General features: G+C 37.0%; 1 long non-coding RNA gene across 1 annotated transcript; it reads left to right on the top strand.

Moving 5' to 3' along the window:
- Positions 1-13,716: 13,716 nt before the first annotated feature.
- LOC145563670 (uncharacterized) lies at positions 13,717-16,562 on the top strand. The gene is made up of 4 exons (XR_014094576.1): positions 13,717-14,156; positions 14,889-14,974; positions 15,734-15,847; positions 16,085-16,562. It is a non-coding gene; the product is annotated as an uncharacterized LOC145563670 (long non-coding RNA).
- The last annotated feature ends 1,984 nt before the right edge of the window (positions 16,563-18,546 follow it).

Below are 18,546 nucleotides of genomic sequence, written 5' to 3'. Positions count from 1 at the left end.
ATGTAACTACATCAATTTTGACAACATTTACATAAAAATTGATGTATACAAAAATAAGGTGCCTGAAACAAATTTTACAACATTTTCATGATACTAAGGTCATTATATACAAAAATAAGGTAACTATATCAAATTTTACAACATTTACATAAAAGTCACACTATATATATATATAGAAAAAAAAAACATACAGAGAATGAGAGAATACTATATGAGAACGTCAAAAAAAAAAAAAAACTATAACAACAATGAGTCAATGACACTATATCTTAATAGGAGTATATGTTAAAAATTAAATATCACTACATGTAAACCTATGTAGGATTCGAACCTATATTATTGTGTATACACAATGCTCGACCAATTGAACTAATAGGCTTCTAACACGCGAAAACAAAACAACTAGTTCATAATACTGCACAAAATCATTTCAGAGCCCCAATTTTAGTGAATGCAGATCGAATATACTAAGTATAACCAAGTGATATGAGGTACAATAAATAATACACATAAATCAACTTATTGTATTGTTTCTCTTTTTATTCCTTGAATAGTTGAATGACATAGGAAGCTTTAATAGAGTTCTAAAGTCCATGTCGTCGACTATCCTTTACTGGATTTATAAATCATATTTACGTGGCAAAATTCTTTAGGTTGAAGTTACAAACTCACAACATCAGGCAAATAGTAAGCCAACTTGCAAGTATTGAATCTTTCACCTTCCTTTACCATGGTGCAACTAATGGAGCACCAACAAAACAGTCTACAATATATGATTATGGTAATATAAAAAAGGGACTATCTGGTATTGAGCAAGGTGATAGTTATTCAACCAAATACACAAACACCGTATGTGCAACAATTTCTCCTAGTGTCTAATATATATATCCAGGAAAAAAAACAACTTCAAAACAGAAAATAAATATTTATATTGCAAATTATATTGGTTGAATTGTTACAAAAAAGAAAAAAAAGAGCGTAGAAAAAAAAAAACTTTCATTAGAAACTAAAAAACAGAGCAAATAAAGTCATTCAAGCAAAATCACAAACACCTTATGTACAACAATTGAAAACCTTCATAGATGAAACGATTGAAACTTGTAACCAGAAAAATCAAGGAAATAATATCAAAATAGCATATATATATATATATATATATATATATATATATAAACATCCACTGGTTGAAAATTTTCCCTCCATTTTTTTTTGGTTGTCTATCGTTTGTATGAAAGTATTTATAGCTTATAATATACACCTTCCACAATTGTATTTTTCTATACACACTCAAATGGAATATTTTTTACATATTTATTTTTTCTTAGGTAATTTGGTTATCAATAATAACTTAATACTAAAAGCGAAACCACTGATGACACATGTCATCCATTGGTTGAAAATTTTCCCTCCACTTTTTTTTTGGTTGTCTATCGTTTATATGAAAAGTATTTATAGCCTATAATATTCACTTTCTACAATTGTATTTTTTCTATACACACTCAAATGAAATATTTTTTTACTTATTTATTTTTCCTTAGGTAATTTGGTTATAAAAATGAACAAATAAGTAGTATATTAAGATACTATAAATTTTTTTAAAGTATATAATTGTTAAATTTGTGTTAATATTATACTTTACTATACAAGTATAATTTAGTATTTTTTTCTCCTTTCACAAAAAAAAAAGTATAATTTAATAAAAACCGTGCATTGCACGGGACTTTAGCTAGTATAAACTTATATTCATGAAAAACGAATAAAAATCAAACATGATAATCAAACATGATACATAGATAGTGGAAAAGCAATTCCAATCACACTCACCACCATTTTCTCCTCATTTTCATCCCCTTCAAAAATTTATAATTAAATCATCAACAATCTACACCATTTCTCCAATTAATTGCAAAGACTCACAGTTCTAACACCTCTAATTTCCTAATCAACGCTATATATTTTAGAATTGTTTGTAATTCAATCGAAATCACAATCGTATCAGTTGATTTCCTCAAAATAATTCGTAGAATATACCAAATTAAACAAAAATCATAAACGAAAAACTCACTTTTTTGAAGCCAACGACGAAATCGATGAAGATTGAACCAAATTCCTCTGTAATTTGGTGATTTTCAGCAATGATATGGAGATCGTAAGATGGAGGAGAGAGAAAAATAGAGTAAAAATAGGGATGGCAATGCAGTCCGGATCCGACCCTACTCCGCCCCGACCGAGGTAAAAAAATCCGCTCCGAATCCGCGAAAAAATAAACCGAGTTCGATTCTGTTAAAATACTCCGACTCCGAGTCGGAGGTGGGTCGGAGTCGGATCCTACAAAAAATCCGAGAAAAAAATCCGACTCCGACAAATGTCCGACTCTGACGGATTATCCGACTCCAACTCCAATAGATAGTGAATTTTTGTGTGGGTCATGGTGGCATTGGGTGTGGGTTGTAAAGGCCCAAATAGCCCAATTTCTCAAAGTATATTGAATAACAAAAAAAAACTCGGAGTCGGGTCGGATCGGAGTCGGAGTCGGAGGTCGGATAATGAAGTCGGATGTCGGAGTCGGAGTCTCAGAGTCGGATGTCGGAGTCGGAGTCGGATGTCGGAGTCGGAGTCAGATTTAGCCTCCGACTTCCTGTCGGGTCGGAGTCGGATTTAGCATAATTCGCTCCGATCCAACCTGTTGCCATCCCTAAGTAAAAATAAAGGAGGGATAATAGATTTTCATAAATTAGGAAACAAAACACTTAAATACACCAGATCTAATCTAATCCGTTAGATCAAATTTCAATGGTCCAGATCACTTGTTTTTAGTTTTCAGCTTTAGGCTTGTTTTCACATGATCCACTCCCTATATATATATATATATATATATATATATATATATATATATATATATATATATATATATATATATATATATATATATATATATATATATATACACACACACACACACACACACACATACATACATATATATATATATATATATATATATATACACACACACATACATATACATATTTCTGATCGTTTGAATCAAAATATTTCTCCCTAATTAAAATGATCAAAAAAATTTACATGTAGACTCTACTATTGAATAAAGAGATGCTCATGACCAATAATCTGATATTGCAAATTATCTATTAATAATATAAAAATAAAAATTATTAACTCTCACTATAACTCACAAAGGAGTAATATCAATATAGGAAATTCACAAAGAAGAAGTACAAAAATAGGAATAATGGATTCGTAGTAGAGAAATTGGATAGTATACAAGGAGGTGGGTGAAAATTAGGTAGAAAGGCTTGTGTGTTAGTATGACTTCTTGTGTGTATATCTTGACTGAATGTCCATCATCAATATTTATAACTAAAGATGGAGCTTGGAAGATGTGGCTATAAGATTACAGGACTCCTTTCATCATTCTTATAGCCATAATGTTCTAGAATTTTTATAAACTATATCCGAAAACTTACATGTTCTAGAACCCATTCATCATTCTTGTTCTAGAATGTTAAGAATATGAAATACTTATCATTTTATTTCCTTAAATGATACAAGGAAGTAGAAAAATCTAGCTAAATGAAGAGCAATACTAACCATGCTACATGTATTCAAAAGCTTCTAATAGAACACACATATATATTCAATACAAAATGTGCCTATAAAATTTGGGTCATGCCCAACAAATTAAAAATAATAACTCAATTTTTTCATTCGAATAATTTCTCTTACTTTATTTTGACGATTAAAAGATAACTGAACTGATTGATAGGAGTAACCCCATTATTTCATTGTAATATCTCCATCGATCAATATAAATTCATTTGAATGTTGTCTTAACGCTCATTGCTCAATTAATTTCTGGAGGACATTTAATGGAGGCTGGTCAGAGAGCCCTACCCCTTGTAATTTTTTTTTTAAAATTTATTTTTATTATTATTTGATACACCCAATCTCGCAAAAGGTTAAATATACAAATCTCGACCCATCCTATATTCTCTTCCAAGAAATCCGCCATTGCTTATATGTGAGGTGATTACACCATGTGGCTCGTCACATATAAAACTCTATATTAAAGTTTAAACAATGAAGATAAAATTACAATTTATTTACAATCCTCTATTCTTCTACATTGTATACTTAAGTGAAACATTTTGTGGGAATTTTCCATGCTAATTTTTAAAAGTTTTGTTGTTTAAGGAAAATTTGTAAATTACTACCTCAAAAAAGGGTGCCTATGTGAATTACTACATGTAGGCGTCGTTTGAAGTGCGCCTACATTAAGCATGTGTGAATATGCTTGGCACTCATAGGAAGTGGGAATTGACGTATACGATTAGGGACAAAAAAAGTAGGGAGCCACCAACAAGTTTTTAAGGAACCTGTAAACCGTTCACGGATCATAAGAGGCAACCACAAATAAAGGGACAACGATAGGCAACAACGATTGACCCGTGAAGGTTACACCCCATTCATAATCCATGAGATTACTAACTCCATATGCTTCGGAACCACGAAAGGAGAATCGGGGATGATGGTACGAAGTGAGTCATGGAGTCACATTCGCCCGTATTGGGCTCTACTCGATTCTTATAGCGAAAATTGATTCATGCGATCTCAAAAGCATGCAAACAAAGATTCAAATCGTTCCAAACTATTATTGTGCTAAATTGGTTGAATATTAATGCAACATATAATTCTAAAATATTTGTGATCACTTGATGAAATAACAAGATTAAAAAGGAACCTAAACTGGTTGTCCAAATTATCTTATTAGGCGTTATTTTCAATTACATATTCCCTTTGTCATGCAATATGGTGATCATAATAACAATAGAATAAACATTAATATTGGAAGCAATTCCACAATAATCCAACAATTAATATATGACAGACATAATAAAAAATTGTTAGAAAAAATAATAGAAATAAAAGGAACATGATCCCTTAGTTTGATTTTGTTTGCTTGCAACTACAAAATAATAAATGCGTTAGTAACTTCAAGGAAATTAATAAAACAATAATTGAAATTAAATTAAATTAAGGTTGATTTGGGGCCAAACCCTCAAATAGTTCTACCTTTCATGTCTTGGTTTAAGGATGAAACCTCGGGTAAAGTATGGACTCCTTGGAGTGCTTGGGGGAAGTATTGTGAGAGAATAAAATAGGCTAGTGTTTAGGCTAGAGCATAGAAGAGAGAATAGAGAATTATTTGATGCCCCGAACTGCAGAAATGAGGCTCGCATATATAGAGGAAATGAGTAGGGGATCACACGGAAACTTAGAAAAGATAAAACCCTAATTTTTGGCACAATGACATGGTACGACAATGTGTGCCGTGACACGGTACAGATTACCGTGTCGCGGTGCACTATTTTTCCTTAAATACGTTCAGATGGATAAAGCGTGTGGAATGTTGTACGCGGATTGCACACAGACAAATCTTGTGTCACGGTATGTGTGCCGTGACATGGCAAAGGATGCCGCGATGTAGCAATGTCCACCGTGGCGCGGCACATGGCGCCGTGTCACGGTGTAAAGTTTTTCCAGATTTGCGTCCAAATTCACTTTTAACCTAATTACGCTCGGTATTTTTAAGTGTTATTTCATAATTTCGGGCTATTTAGGTTTATTATTCATTAATCGGGCTCAGTTAATAAATAATACGAAATGAATTTAAAAGGGTTCTGGCCAAAATACAAATTGGACTATGTTTTGTCTAAACATTAGGACAAATCCGTTGACTATTTTGGAGCCGATTTTAATTGAACATGGATTTTAAGCACTCTTAGGATTAAATACTCAACCCGACCAATAATGGAGGTGAAAAGTTGTTCATTATCGGGTTTGGTTTCGGGGAGACATTTTTAGGTGTTTATAGAAGCCCTCACTTTGACTGAGTTTGTAGAAACGTAAGTTTCGAAAACGATAGTCAAAGTAGTCGATAGGGACGGAGAATGATTTAAGACGTTCTGCGATCCTAAATCACTCTGTATACGCCGATACCTGCAGAAAAACATTAGTTCCACAGATAAAAGAGATAGAATGCGTATCTAACACCAGTGTATCGGTGGCAAACGAGTTTGGTAGTTTTTTATGCTTGAAGAAATCCAGCGGATGATGTTTGTTGAGATACTTTCCATGCTTGAGGAAAGTCGACAGATGATATTATTGCTGACTTCTTCGCCTTGAGAGGTGGCAACGAATGACAATTTTCCATGCTTGAGGAAAAACTTGTCTAATGATGAAATTGCAAGTCTCTGTGTATCGAGAACCTTGCGCCGTGAATCGTCTTCGCCTGGGAGATGATCACTAAAAAAAATGATGATGGTTCGATTGTCCCCGAAAGTGGGTTGTGGATAGTTTGCTTGTCCCCAAACGTGGGCTGTAGATGGTTAGACCTTCAAGCCGAATATATTCGACCGTATTAGGTACTCAAAATATAAGAAATGTAACTTTGATGATTGCTAGGGGTAGAATGGTAATTTTGGTACCATTTAAATATTAGTTAGAATTTCCCGCGAGTTTTTCGGTGGAAAAATAACTGTCAAAAGCTACGGAAACTTATTCAAACTGCTCAACGGAAGCTTTGGAATATTCGCTGAAAATTCCTAAGCACGTGGAACACGCGCGTGCACCGTGTCACGTGGCTGGGTGCCGTGACACGGCATAATTTGCCGTCACGCGGCATTTGTTTACGTGACACTGCGTTTTTCTTGCTGATGAATCAGTCAAAAGATGCCAGGAATATTCGCTGACAGATTACAGGAGCACGCGCGTGCATTATGTCACGTGGCTGGGCGCTGTGACACGACAATTTCTGCCGTCACGTGACAATTTTTCTTCCTGCAGAGTTAGTCACGCGTACTGCTGTTTTGCCGCGCCCGTCTTATGGTACCGTGACACGGCACCTGTTACCGTGACGCGGCATGGTGTACCGTGTCACGTCACCTTTGTGTTGCCTTTAAATTCGAAAATCGCAGCTTCTTCCTCCATTTCAGTTTCATTTTTTGCCGTTCGAGTTCGAGCTTGTTGCTGCCGCGGTTATTGAAGCTTTCCTCACTCGTTTCCTCACCGTTCTCACTCAAATTTCTTGCAAACTTTCTTATTTTTGAATTTCTACAAAGATCTATGTAAGTTTCCTTGCCTTTTTTCTTGAATTTCACTTCAAATAAGCAATTTTGTATGAAAACCCTTGAAAAATCAAATTGGGGGGTTTTTGATTTTGAGCTATCATGTTGAAATTCTTGCCATGAATTAGCTTGTATATGAATGTATGTTGGTTTGTGAGCAATTTGAGACCAAATTTGCATGATTTGGTGATGAAATGAGCAAATCACCATTTTTAGTACTACTTTGTGCGTGAAGTAGTGTTCTTGTTGTTCCTCGTTGTTTCTTGTACTTGAAATGATGATATAATTGTTGTAGATCTTGTAAAACATGCTATGATGTGCTGATCTATTGTTTTTGTGCAATTTCAAAACATGCTCTGTTTTGTGTATGTACTACATTGTCATAGAGAACATAGTATCATGCGACTAGGAGAACTGTAGTGTTAGTTTGTCATGGAGAAACTAAGTACTAGGAATGATTCTATTATTTTGCTGATTTTTAGCCTTGAGGTAATAATTTAGCGTATAACGTAAATGCAACTTGAGGTAGCCGTTAAGCTATTTTGAATAAGTAACCAAATAACTTAGGAAATGATGCTAAGTAGTTAGATTTTATCTTTTTTGAACATAATAGCATGCCTAGACAACGAGACCGAGATATTTCTACTCGTGGCCGGCGTCAGGCTTTGAGAGAGGACACTCCCTCGGTTCCTAAGTATATAGATGATGCCTTAGAGCCCGAGCCTCGTCCCTCTATGAGCAGAGGTAGGTGGACCCCACCCTCGTGGACACCAGACGAGTTAGTTTTATGTCACAAGAACCATGTTTCTCACTGTCCACTTGCCGGATCAGTCAATGGTGCACTTCGCCATCATGGTTCAGGAGCTGGAGACTTGATTCCCCAGCTATACGGGGTCATCATGGGGGATCCTGTTATCAACGCATTGTGGGAGTCTGCTGGTTTAGGCGATTTTTACTCAGCGGTTGTGGGATTTCGCAGCCCCCGAGGCTGTGGTTCGATAATCGTTCGAGCGTTGTTGGAGTATTTTTGAGATACTACCAACACTTTTCACTTCGCTTGGGGGGAGATGACGATGACTCCTCTTGATATCTGACCTCACTTGGGGGGCAAGTGAGGTAGCGGGCTTGTTAGGCCTTGTTGTTCACCATATCAGGACTCGGCTGGTGCCTCGAAGTGGGCGATCAGAGTCGGCTTCTGTTCTTGCCCATGTTTTTGATATTGTTGAGATGACACCTGAGCAACGAGTACAAATCTTCATCTTGATCCTTATTTCCGGGACTCTTTCTCATGATAGGAGTTCTCGCGCGCTCCTTTGTTACCTACCGTCTCTGAACAGGATCGCTGAGATAGGCTCCTTTAGTTGGGCTGGTCTGGGATATACTGATCTACTCTCGTTGCTGCGTCATGGCTGTAGGCAGCTGAACGATCAGTCTCCCGTTGCCATCTATGGTCTTTGGAGAGTTGTAGAGGTGATGTTCCTTTTCCTTCGTGTTTTGCTTTTATCGGTTTGGTTCATGTACTTAGAGATTATTCTTGTTGCAGCTATGGTTCTATGAGTACTTTCTAGGATTAGCTCCTCGACGGCGTTGTGGAGCGATCCACGACTTTTCTATTGGTGTTAGCTGGCGTTACCGAGGTGAGTCTCGAGTGGAGTCAGTACCTAGTTGCTACGGTTGCTGCGTCGGGGCACCACCACTGTTGGCGTAAGGATCGACTTACAGTGTATTACTTTCATTTTGATATTATTTCTCGGCATTCACTGCATTCTTTTATGGTTTTCAGGTTCCGGTCGAGATTCAGTATCGACCTTGGGCTGACTTGACTGACCTTCCAGAGGCTTTGGAGCGCTCGACGTGTCGTACTGTCTTCTTTGGTGCATCACGTCTTGTCTGGTACCTTTGAGAGCGTGTAGTCCGTCAGCACGACGTTGACCGCTTTGTAGTGCCATTGTCTTCTCCTGCATCGATGTTGCACTCACGCTTGTTGGAGGCGCTGATGAGCAGAGGAGAGCGCTATCAGTTTTCTTGGCGAGAGTTTGTGCGCATGGACGACGATTATTCACAGGACTTGCTTCCTTACTTGGCTCCTCCACCCGTCTTCCCGAGTTTTGATTTTTTTGAGAATTTTTTTTATGGTAGTCCTTGTTTAAACCGTCGAATAACCTGATTATTTGATTATGTTTTAGGCGACTGCTCATCGTAGGGGGAGGATCGAGATCCCGTCTCAGTCCATCCGTTACCCGGGGCCGATTGGTATGGTCGATGACCATATTGCTGATGCATCAGAGGGTTTTAGACAGGCACAGGAGTCCCTGCCTGAGGAGTTCGAGCCGGTAAGCTTTCTGACACAACTTTCAATCTTCTTAATATTGCTTGTTACTGATTTTTTGCCTTCAGGTCATGCACTCGGATATAATGAGCATGATGAAGCTGGTTGATGCTCTAAAATATTGCGTCATCAAGCTACGACGCGCTGCGAGTTGTCCGAGTGGTTCAGACGATGTTCACGAGATATATTCGCCTGTTTTTTTTTTCCATTTTTACCTTTTGTTTTATCTTACACCTCTGATATCTTCTCATTTTGTGTCTTTTAGGAGTGACGGAGGTCTCCCTTGCGCTCGAGGCATAGAGGCTGGGACGAGGAAGACCCTAGTCGCCGCAGACGATCCCTTGAGATTTGTCGGCATTCTCGGACCCAGTGGCAGCAACCTCAGTCTTCTCAGCCATTTCAGGAGTTTCAGAATCAGTGGCAACAACCTCAGTCTTCTCAGCCATTCCAGCACTTTCAGACCCAGTGGCAGTGTCCTCCGTCTTCCCAGCCATTTCAGCCTTCATAGCCTGAGTTTAGGCCGATCATTACTCCTGTGGATCAGGGCTTATTTTCAGTTTCAGTGTCCACCGATGATGCATACATCTTAGAGTCAGCCTACGCAGTTTACCAGCTGGACAAGACCTGCCTTGACTTTGTCTTCTGCAGGAGTCGTGGGGACTAGTGGGGACACTACTCCTCATACTCGGATGGTGGAGGGCCTTTTTGGTCCGCCATTCCCTTACTCGCAGTCTCGTGATGACACTGATCCTAGTTCTTCTGGATCAAGAGATTTTTGACTGAGGGTTTTATTATGTATATTGAAACTACTTATCTACCAATACTCATTCTTGTACATTTTATTCACACTTTATGTATTTAACACTTTATTTATTCAATTAATGTGTATGTTAGTGTGTGGTTGTGACGGTTTGTGTGTGATTGTGTATTTATAAACGACGCGAAAAGAAACCATAGTTTCTCGTAAGTGGAGGGTATCGACCTTCTCCCCAAAAGAAAAAAAAAACAAAGGAAAAGTTTTACAACTTCCTCAAGATAAAAGAAATAAATAAATAAAAAGAGATAAAAATGGGACAAGTTTTACAACTTCCCCAAAAATAAAAAGAAATAAAAAAATAAAATGGGACAAGTTTTACAACTTCCCTAAAAATAAAAAATAAAATAAAGGGAGAATTTTATTAGGAATGAAACTCTCGAAAAAAGAGTTTGAAGGATAAATGGTTAAGAAAAACAAAAGAAAAATCCGGAAAAAAGGTCAAGGATAAAAAAAAATGTCGCGTAACCACCGTGACACGTGGCCTGTAGCGTGTCACGGTAGATATTGCTGCGTCACGGCGCTTTATCCCGTGACACGGTATTTCCTGCCGTGTCGCGGTGCGCAAATAATTCATCAGCAGTGCATTTGCGCGTGCAACTGGATAAATTTTTTGCGTTTCTAGACTCTTTTGGCTATAAATTACGTCCAGTTAATCTGTGATATGCATAATTACGAAACATAAAATAGCTAGAATTTCATATTTCAATAATAATGTCTTAGAATTTTGATAATACATTGCGTGATTGGTCGTATTCTTTGACCAATGCAGAGAAAAGAGAGCTAGAATTGTTCCATTTAAGATGTTTATTAGCATTAAGGCACATAGCAATTGAACATGATTTTCTGAGAGCAGCCTTAGATTAATGGAGTCTGGAAACCCATTGTTTTAAGTTTGATTTTGATGAAATCTATCCTCTGCCGGAGGAATTTGATGCTATCTTTGGCTTCTCTGCTAGAGTTCTTGTTGCAATGCCCATTCTGTGTGAATATTATTACCAGGATTTTGAGCGTCATCTAAATCTGACAGATTCAGATTTAAATAGAATTGTGTGTGGTAATGAGGTAGATTTAGAAAAGCTTGTAAATTTATATTTTAATCGTCCTGTCTCTGAGTCATACCATGTATACCGTAGGAGAGCTTATATTTTTTGCATGTTTAGCAAGCTTTTATTTGCAAACGGTAGAGTAGGACATGCTAGTTTAGCATCTGTGCTTGAACATGTTGAATCTGGAAGATCCCCTATGCCTACTTGCCTTAGAAAACTCTACGTGGTCTCGATGAAGCAAAATCTGACCGGAACGTCGTCAGGAAGGGCTCTCTAGTACTGTTGTAGGTAAAAACGGCTTATGTTTAATAACCATGACACAAGGCAGGCACCGTGCCGCGGTCCTGTTTGCCGCGACACGGTGCTGTAAGCCGTGTCACGGTGCCCCATCACTTTTTTTTTTTTTTTTTTTAGATTTGGTTGATGGAGCGTTTGGAACTCTTTGAAGCCCCCGACGATATTAAAAAATATGGTCCCAATGATCTAGTTCGTAGGAAGAAAAATTACTCTGCAAAGATGTCTTATGATGATTGGAAGTTGTTCTTTGCAAAGAGAGAATTTTCCATTCGATGGGTGGTGCCTTGGTGAAGGCTTACTAGGATGGTTGGGACGAATGATACCCCGTATTTTCGTGTTCCTAGTCTTTCGAAATTGACTTTTTATTGCCTTTCCCGATTGATGTGACAATATGGACTTGAACAGGTAGTTCCACGCTTTAATGATAGCCCTCGTGAAGTATCATTGCATGAAAGTAATGTTCATAAGTATGAGACATATTGGATTGGAAGGCCTATGTGGATCGTTTCTGCGAGTAACTAACCTCCTCTTCCCTTATCTAGTGCATACAAGGCATGGTTGAATCCTCGAAGTAGGAGGGAGCGAGTCAGATCACGTAAGTTTGATAGTGATGTGAAGGGACGACTTGGAAGTAAGAAGGCGCCCCCTAAAGATCGTCTTGATCCGAGAACAAAAGGGATTGAATTTAAGACTCCTATAATGCCTAAGAAGAAGAGTTACGTGAAAGGAAAGGGTAAAGAAAAGATGGTTTATAAGGAAAAACAACCTAAGAATTATGAAAGGGGTGAAAGGGGTGAAATTTCAACTAGAGGTGTGACGGTTAGCGCTACAAAAGATACGCTAATGGTGAAGGCCGACCTAGTTGAAAAGAAGAAGGAAGCTCCTAAAGTGAAGAAGGATTAGACCAATATTGCTTTGCATTTATGATTTAAGTTTTAATTTTTAAATAAGGCGTATGATGCCAATAATTGTAGTGAAATTTAAATAATAGCATAGTTATTAAAACTTAGAATGACTTTTATTTATTTTTAATTTCAAGTCAAGAAGTCGGACGCAATGGAAGAATAATAATAATTGTCGAACGAAATAATCATAAAACAATTAAAATTAACCAGAACTGCAAAATCGAGCGTAAATAGTATGCCGTGTCACAGTATGGTCTGCCGTGTCACGGTGGTAGATACCGTGACACGGTGTTGCTCTGCTGTTTTTTTTCGCCAAGAAGACTACCGTGGTCACGGTGGTAACTGCTGTGACACAGTGCTACTGACGTGACGCGGTGTGCTTAGGCGTGGCGCGTTTATTGCAAAATCCCAAAAACTGCCATAATTCCTGGAAACTGGTCACCGTGTCGCGGGATTTTTTGCCATGACACGGTGACATTTGCCGAGGCACGGTGAAATTTGCCGAGGAGCGGTGTGTCCTGACGTGGCGCGGTGTTTTCTACTATGCGAATTTCTTGGTTTTTCACATTCCAGTGCCTTGTGTGTTATATTTGGCTGACGAAGAAGGTATTTTTTCTTATTTTTAAAGTGGCCGGGCCCCCTTGAGGGGTTGCCTACGTATCCTTAAAAGGAATCAGGCCAAACGTAGCTCTATCGGGTCTTGAACCCATGTAACTAGGCATAAAATTTTTTGAGTTGATCGAAATTGGTTAAATTGTGAAAACCGTTACCATCCATGTCTACTAATTGTGCCACTCTGCCAGACAAAATGGACTTGACAATGTATGGTCCTGACCAGTTTGTTTGGTCTAAATTTCCTCCTGGATCTAACACATTTTTACGAAGTGCCTTAAGTACTAAATCACCTTCTTTGATATTTCTAGTCTTGACTTTTTTTATTGAAAGTCGTGCTATACTGATAAGTGACTTTTATGTCACTTTTAGAGTATTTTTATGCTTATTTTTCGATTTAGTTTCTAATAATTTCTCTTAGTTTTAGGCTTTATTTCTCTCTTTATCTTATTTTACTTATTTGATTTTTACACTATTAGAAAAAAATTTATTTTGCTGCTATAAATTTGCTTCGTTTTTGACAAATCGCCGCAAATAAAAACGAGTTTTAAGTGTACATAAATAAAAATATTGATTTGCAGGGGTTTTTCATTAAATCCGCTGCAAATGAATATATCCTTCTCTCACCTGCCCCAACCATCACCGACTCACCGGCCATCATCGTCACTCTCCAAAACCATCACCGTCACCGCCCTTCTTCACCGTCAACTCAGCAGTCACTCTTCAAAACCCTCACCGTCACTTTCCTTTTTTCATCGTCGCTTGCAGGATTCGATTTTTCCTCGAGTACATTTCGGCTATGGCTTTTGTGATGGATTTGCTGTCTTCGGATGATGGAACATCTGTTTGTGGTTGACGGAGCTACCACTGCTGCCGGAAACTCCCTCCTGCTATCTCTTTCTCTCCTCAATTTTTGCTCACCAAAGCCCTAATTTTTGCTCTAATTTGGGGTCGATTATTTCGCTCGACATAGTTCTCCCTTTCACTCACTCACTAACAAAGGTAATGTTACAAATTATCTCCTTAATAGAGAATGAATTTTGATTTCGGTAATGTTTTGGGGGTTTATATCTGCTCTAATTTATTGTTTATTAAACAACATGCAAATTGGAGTTGTTTACTTTTTCAAATATTCTTACTTTTGATTAGTTCTAACTTTAATTCGTTAGTTCAGATGTAATTTATAGGTATTGATTTTACTCAATCAATTGCATGTGCTATGTAGTTATTTCGCCATTTTTTGGCTGAGATTTACTTTATTTTCTGGGAATTAGTTGTCTATTTTAGTCTGAGATTTGTTGTATTATTCTGGACATAATTGGATAACAGAGGTATCCCTAAATTGTCCTGTACATTATATGTGCTGGGAATTAGTAAGATAAAGTAAACCCAATTCCCTGGTTTATGATTGCTTTTGTTGGATTTTTAGTATTTTTTTTTTTTTAATTTATGATTGTTCTTCATTGTTATTGTTCCATTTGATACTATACCTTATTTGTAATGTTCATGTTCAATGGGTTCAATTTCTGCAATAGTTATTTTTCTTAAAGTGGGGTGGACATGGGTAACCTGTGCGCTCACCGCCACCTACAGACTGTCACTTTCAAAGCTACGATAACTGATTGTATATTCTATATCCTTTATTCACGAAATAGGGGTTTGCAATTTTAGGGAAATTATATTCCAAATTGTGGTTTGGGTCTTACTTTGGACATCTCTTGCTGTTTTTTGAAGCATTTGAACTCGGACACAGCATCAATAGAAGCTCAAAGTGGTTAATTATGATCTTTTTCATATTGATACAAGACAAGGTCATATTGGTAAGGCTTTCGATTGCTTTGGCGAAATATTGTTCTTATATAATTGTATCATATTTACCCCTAATGCTTTGGTTTGGCTATGACTTATGTTCCTTGGAAAAGTGTGAATTTCCTTTTTAACCTTGCTTTGTATTTACTGACCAATACTCTTATCAATTAAGATTGTCATTTTGTCTCTTATAATCTTTTTAATTACTAATTACAGCAGCTTGAAAAGTATATTATGGGAGTAGTAGTTGCAGCATAATCAAATTATAAATTATTGTGCTTGATATGATACCGTTTCTAGTTTTGACTAATTAGTTTCAAGTGCTCTGATCTTGATACTTTGAAGATTTAGATGGCCCCATAGTGATACTTGTTCTTGTTGTTATTTAATGGAAAAAGGAAAGAATATAAATTGTGTAATTATATATGCCTAAACTATTTATTCGTATTTAGCTATTTGCGTTGTCAATGTCGTGCAATTTGGCTTTGGTATATGGCAATTATGGCCTTTTAAGCAAGTTATAATTCTAGTTTTTTGTTTTTTGTTAGTTGAGTCCTTTCAGCTAAAATCAGTCAATGGTTTTTTCTGATTTGAGGACGAAGTCTGCCTTTGGAGATTTTTTTTTTCGTTAAGTAGATTTGACGAATTCAATCTATACTTGCCAATTTAAGCATATATGTTCTTTTGATATCCAAGTTGATGGTGGCTTGTGACTTGTTGTGGTACTTAGGCTGCTTAATCTCTTACCAATGCGGTTGTTAATTACGCAGAGGTGCTGCTCAGTACTTTCCCAAACCTGGCCATGACAACCGACCCATCTTGAGTCTGGAAGATAGCAAGGAAAACACACATTACACGTTGCAGCAAAGAAGGGTTGTGCCCAGGTTATTTTTTATCCTTACATTTCCTATTTCCCATAGTAATTCTTGACTTCCAAGTAAATTATTTTTGCATTTGTATCATCAATGGACAGTAGGCATAAGCCCATAATTATAATATGGCTGTGTCGAGTCGTTTGATCATGTAGAAAGTGATGCAACTAGATTGGGTTGCATCTTATATTAGGTGATCCCTAAGTAAGCCTCAATCATGTTAACTAATTTTTTCATTTAAAATTGCAGGTTGCCTATTGCCTTCTACAGTTTGAAGGCATAAACCTAAATGCAATCAATACAACAGGGGAGACTGTGCTTGATATTGCTGAAAAAATTGGACCACCAGAGCTTGAAGCTAGAGCACTTAGTTCAAAAAACTTGGGAAGCCTCCAAGCATAGAGAAGCAACTTAAGCAAACCGTAAGTAACATCAAACACGACGTGAAATCGCAGCTGGAACAAATCCATCAAATCGATGTTAAAGTCCAAAAGGTTGTGAAAAAGCTCAAGAAACTCCATACCAACGATATTATAGGAATTTATTAAATGGAAATATACAAGTTTATAATGTTGGGGTAGTTGGATTACTTCTTGTTGCATTCCCATTGTAGTGTTTTTTATTTATTTATTTATTTATTTATTTATTTATTTATTTTATTTTGTATGAAAGTGTAACGTAATATTACAAATTAATGGCAATATATAAGTTTATATTTATATATGTATGGATTTGTGTAACAATTAAGCTGTAGTTTTCGTGTTTTCTACTAGCGCAAATAAATGTTTTGATAATATAATATTGTTCTTGTTATTTAATTGCAGCTCTTAGAACAATAAAAGAGCAAAAATTAAATTATTAATTAATTGTAGGAAAATTCTCAATGGCGACCCCTAATTTCCGTAACACTGAAATGGTGACCTTTTTTTTTTTTTTTTTTTTTTTTCATAAAATGACCTTATAAAATTAATCCTACTTATAACATTAATGATGTTATTAGAGTTAATATGATTAACTATGGTTAACAAACAAAGTAAAAAACAGAAGTACCCTTTTTTTTATTTCAAGCAACAACATTCAATTCCCTCCATCCCCTCTTTAATTCCTTTCATCTTCTGCCCTCTGATCACCATAACCAGTCTCATCATCAAACATCGAGACACAAAAAACGCAGAAGTGTTTAATTCATCCCAGTAAAATTTGACGGTTGAAGGCCATTAAATTGTGAGAAATTGAGTGTGAGAACTCAGAAAGGGAAAAGGAAAAATTGTGGGTAGTTGTTGGTGGGGAAATCGCTTGCGAAATCGGTGCTGTGGGTGTGAGGGCTTGGCGAAAGACTCAATTTTTTTGCAATTTTGAAACTTTAATACGATCAGGTATGGTTATTGAGCTTTAGTCTTGATTTCTCTTTTTTTATTTATGCGTATTATGTACCCTGTTATTTCAGCCTGAATTTTGCTATTTATTTACTATGGGTATTGCGATTTTGCTTGGTTTATTTATGGTTGTGGTTGTTAATGTTGCTGATAATGTGAAATGCTTCTAAAATTGATTTTTTTTTCTTTTTTTTTTTATTTTTTTTTTTTTGGGAATAACACAGAATGAGTGATGCTGTGGTTTTAAGGTTTCAATATAGTGGGGTTGATGTTGATTTGGTTGTTGAGGACATTGACAAAGTGAACTTAGTTGACTTAGTAATTGAGTATTGGGATAAGGCTACAGAAAGTGGTAACCCCCAACCTAAACATCCTAGTTTTCAATATGTTTACAAAATGAAGCATGTGGTTTTGAATAATGATAGGGATTTGATGAAAATGTTCAGTAACTTACCAGGAAAAGAGTTGATTTACATATGGGTTGGTGATGCAGTAGAACCTAGTCAGTTAATAAAGACTGCTAGAACGTTGAGAGACTCTAGGATAACTAGTGAGGGGAACCAGAATGTGGGAGATATGGTGCACACAGTTGCTGACAGTAGTGTTGTTGTTCCTAGAAGAAGTTTGAGAGGGCTGGAGGGAAGTGTCAAGCAACCTGTAGTTGTTGTTGAACAAACAATTAGGCCTAAGAAAATCACACCTAGAAGAAGAGAAACCCACATTCAAGTTGATAACCCAGTGAACGAGGATGATGACCCATATAATCCACATAATGAAGTCACATTTGCTGATATTCTCAGGGATAGGGAAGAGATTGATGAGGGGGCAAGTAGAGGGAGTGGTAGGGGAAGAGGGAGGGGAAGAGGTGAGGGATATGTGGATTTGCAGGAACCAGATTTGGTGGCTTTGTACAACAAGCAAATTGAAGAGTTTAAGGTAGAAAGTTCAGTAAGAAAAAGTCAGAAGGGAAAGGCACCTATGGTGGTTGAGTAACCAGTACTGCAGCATGTCCAAATATTGAGAAGAAACCCTAGAAAGAGGGCTCAAACCCCTCACCAACCAAAACAATGAGAGTTGATAACCAAAGTGTCATGGTCCCACCTATGTCAGAAGTGCATGTGATCAGAGGTGGGAATTCAGAGGATAAGGGGGGGTCTTCAAGGTCTTCTTACACAGCTGCAGCCATAGGTAGGAGAGTTCCTAGGACCACAGCAAAGAGAAAGGGTCTTGTGGTTTGGTCCAGCTCTGATTCACAGACTGATCTTTCAATCCAGAACACTGTCAGTTTGGGAGAAGATGATACTTTGGATGTAGTTAGTGAAGATGATGTTGAGG

Source organism: Chenopodium album, chromosome 10 (genome assembly GCF_948465745.1).
Source record: "Chenopodium album chromosome 10, dcCheAlbu1.1, whole genome shotgun sequence".
Taxonomy (NCBI): Eukaryota; Viridiplantae; Streptophyta; class Magnoliopsida; order Caryophyllales; family Amaranthaceae; genus Chenopodium; species Chenopodium album.
The sequence above is the reverse complement of the archived record's forward strand: the minus strand, read 5'-3'. Positions and strand labels throughout refer to the sequence as shown.